Source organism: Juglans microcarpa x Juglans regia, chromosome 2S (genome assembly GCF_004785595.1).
Source record: "Juglans microcarpa x Juglans regia isolate MS1-56 chromosome 2S, Jm3101_v1.0, whole genome shotgun sequence".
Classification (NCBI taxonomy): Eukaryota; Viridiplantae; Streptophyta; class Magnoliopsida; order Fagales; family Juglandaceae; genus Juglans; species Juglans microcarpa x Juglans regia.
Genome location: NC_054597.1, coordinates 27976661 through 27981074, shown reverse-complemented (window position 1 = coordinate 27981074; position 4414 = coordinate 27976661).

Below are 4414 nucleotides of genomic sequence, written 5' to 3'. Positions count from 1 at the left end.
TTGGTGTAAAACAACGACATCTATATATGCATGATTAATTTAAATATATATATTATCGGTCATTTTTGTGGTTTGAAACATATTCAAACTAGGAATGAACCGGTTCTCTGCTGGTTTCAGCCAGTTTTGAACTTCGGTGGCCGGTTTGCGTCAATGACGGCCAAGTTGGTCAGTTTATGTATACCCTAAATTTGGAAGCCAAAAAACCTAAACTCATGTAAGAGGTGCTTTTGGAAGAAACACTATAAATTTTGAAGAGTAGTGATTTACAATTTATATACAATGTTATATATAATAATATTTTTTTATTAGATTTAAACCCATCAGATCAAAAGTAAAAGTTGGAATAAAAATTAAAATAATATATTTTGTTACATAATTGTAAACAAGTTGTTATTAAGCAGTAATTTTATCATTTTTCAATTTTGAAAGCTGTTTTGCCGAAAATGCTTGCAGAAATCAAAAGGGACTTTTCAAATAAAAATACCTTTAGATCTGCCTTTGAGCATTTGCTGTACATGTTCCTTTCCGGAGTGGACAAAAATCGCAATATTGGTGGAAGATCGCAACATTCAGGGACTGGCATGAGTTTTCCTTTCCTTCTAGATTGCGAAAGAGAGAACGTGAGACATGAGACTGTCGGGACCAGTGGCCCTAGCAGTCTCCATACATTAATTATTTCCGATTGCAACCCATTTCATGTAGGGTTGTGGGGAAAGCATTGTCCATTTGACTAATTAAAGAGATCAGCCAGCATGCTTGACTGCTTGCATGAGTGGTGCTGGAAAAAATGAAGCTATCTAGAATCCAATCCGACCAATACAAGGAGGAGTTGCTATGATCCATTGAATATAGCTTTTCCTAACAACAATTCTACTTATCAAAATAATTAAATAGATCAAATTCTAACCACGCACAGTCCCATTCCTGAAAAAATTATATGACATCATGATAGACAAGAATAAAACAAAGCAATTTTTCCATGTTCCCTAACTACTAAAGAATTTCAGCTGATCTCCTTAATTTTCCCCTTAAAAAGATAAAACTACACCTATAAATTCTTCAAAACAAAAAAAAAAAAAAAAAAATCCTATTAAATCAATTTTTTTATTTTTAAAAAATTAAAATGTGAAAACACAAAAAATCTTCAGCTGATGGGAATATGTATATTTTTTATTATTTATTTTATTATTTATCTTGAGCTACTTCCTTATGGTTTGCAAGGTCAATAACGGCACAAGACGGGAAGATAGATAGTTCCATCGTAGGAAACTAAACACATGAATATGATTGAATCTACTAATCTTGGCAGGGATGGAAAATTCCAGCCCACATAACGTATCATCTCAGCAAAGACCCTGGACAAAACTTAGCAATTATTGATCAACGAATTCCCTTTCCTTGGAAAATTTGCAGATGTGACGTTCTTTTAATTTTCCTTGGTTTGAAGTTTGAAAGTTCCACTAGATGTGGACATGGCAAGCACTAGCATTAATTTTTCTATATGTATATATAAAATTATATCTTTTAGAGATTGATTTTTCAAATCAAAATTCAAGAAAAAAAAATTTGAATTTCTTTCCGCTGGTGTAGAGAGAGAGCAAGGAGAAAGAAATATTTCAAAAGAGGGTTTATTTCCGTTAATGTCAAAAGAGAGATGGGGTGGAAAGAGAAAAAAGTAGTAAAAAAAGATTTTGAAAGTGAACAGTACATCTTCAAATAAAGAACTTTGCTAATTATCATCCCAACACACTACACACTACATTTTTTTATTTCTTAAATTTTTTTTATTTTATTATTCTTAAACTTGTTGAGTTCTCTACTCATGATCTATATATCACACATTTAGTAAAACTAAAAAATAAAAAAATAAGTATGGTGTGTGGTGTGTGTAGATGATGAATAGACTTTTTTTTATACAAATATATAGATGCATAATTCAATACTTGTGCTAACCTCTCAAAAAAAACATAATCATTATTATTTAAATTCAAATAAAATTTGATAAAAAAATAATGCTGATCCTAAAAGATTTAAAAACTTCTTAAAATCTTTTAAAAATATGAAAATCTTCTTCTAATCCCATATAAAATTCTTGGGTCTTCTTGAAAGTATGAAAAAAATGGATCCAAAAAATATTTCTTATAAATTGAAGGAATATGAAATTAAATTATATCTATAATGTACTTTCTTGTAATTATATACAATAAAGTGTATAATATCTGCCTATATCTTAAAAGCGTCTATAAAATTACTGTTCATTCTATTCATGTATAAACAGTAATTATTGTTTACGTTATTTTATTTTTTTTTAGCATGTATAACGTTATTTTCTTTAGTATATAGAATGTAAACAGTAATAAACAGTGATTATTATTCAAGTTATTTTCATTTTTTTAAGTTTTTTTTAAATAATCCAAATAATAATAAAAGTTTCTTCATCCTTACAATAAATAAATAAATAAGTAATAAACAGTAATTACTGTTTACGTGAACAGTATTTTGATATGGACGTTGCTACCCACAGATGATTTCTACATAAAGCCTCTACCGAACACACAAAATCTGTTTTTTATTTTTTTATCTTTTCTTTCATTATTTTTTTAAACTAGTTAAATATTTTTTAAAAATAAAAAAAAAATCACATATTCATTTAAAAATACTTACTTAATCACTAAGTAAAAAAAATTAAAAAAATTTTTGATAAAGAATTTAAATTAATAATCTTTCATCATTATTAATTTAAATACTGATTTAAATTAATTTAAATATATAATTAATATATAAATATCATATCATACATAAATTATCAAATTTAATTTATAAAATACTAATCTTTCATCACTAAATAAATGATAAAATTTTGTTAAATATTTTGAAAAAAGTAAAACTATATAAATAATTAAAATTTTAACATAATTTAAATATGATGATATTCTTAATTAATTAAAAAGAACTAATACAGCTATTGAAAAAATAATTCGAAAATGTGTTCTGAATGTGTATTTTACTTTTTTTATTTTTCTTTTATTTTTTTCATGTATATTTTTAATCATCATAAATATTTTTTAAAAAAATAAAAAAATTACAATATCATTAAAAAATATTTTCTTAATCATTAGTTAAAAAAAAATTTTAAAAATAAAAAAATAGGCAAACGTCCTTTGGACGTTACCTTGCTGCTAGTGTGTATATATATAGAATTTCTAGTTGCGCCGCTGGCTAGACGCCTTCGTGCTTTGGCCTACTTTGATCTAGATGCTCGTGTGATTATCATTACGTCCCTCTTCAAGTGATATACGTTTATTGGAGATGGGACCCTACTAAATTTTTCCATCCATTGGTATTAACAGAAATCACATTGACCAACAAGAGATTGTGACGTGGCAAGTTGATTTTTTTACAACATGATTTTAATTAAATGTTTTTTAAAAAATAATTATATTTATATAATAAAAAACAAGTTCTTCAATTTAAAAAAAAAAAATTAAAAAGCAAAAAAAAAAAAAAATGGAGATTGCTCTTGGTGGTTGGTGGCTCCAACTACCATGCCGTGGCTCGATTTGGCTACCGATGTCCACCACAGGCGGGCCTAAGTTAGGTGGTTAGGAGTAGTTTGAAAAGTAAAGTATTCTAATGAATACTCTATTATTATTTATTATCTTTTTTTTATTTTTTATTATTATTCACAGAATATCTTATATCACCTCATTATCTAAACGCAATCTAATACTCTTGTAAATCAAACAGTAATAGTATGCTCCTCCTAGAATTTTTCATACATAATGAGATTTTTCTCATTGGTTTGGAAGGGGTTTGGACACGTTTCGTTTGCTTGATTTTGATAATAAAAAAAAAAATAGAGAACATTTGAGAAAGATTTTAGATGTAACATTTAATAAGTTTTGTAAAATGAGAGAAACAAATAGAATAATTGTTTTTTTAAAAAATCAATTCTATATTAAAGTTTGTGAAAATAAATAATAAAATTGAAAATTTATTTAAATATATATTTTTTAATAATAATTTTTGTGTTGATTTTATGTATAAATAATAATTAGATAATGATTAAATAAAGTATTTAAATAGCATATTTTTCAGATTTAAAGATATTTAATTTGATTTAGAATAATATTTTTAAAAAATAAAAATTTGAAAAAGCTTTTTTGTACGTGGATCTTAACTGATGGGCTACTGCCGGTGACAAACGTCACATTATCCTTTGAACGGCTAGGTGCAGGCCGTAGAAGGGCTTCCCGTGTACTCCATAGTTTGTATGTCAGCTTATGTCAAATGGCCAAAATGACATCCTCCCCATACCCAAGAAAATGGTATACGAACTCTTTTTTATTTGGTTTTGCCGCTGCCCAGCTCGACTGTTTCTCTCTATGCCGTTCGAAATCCAACTGGTCAG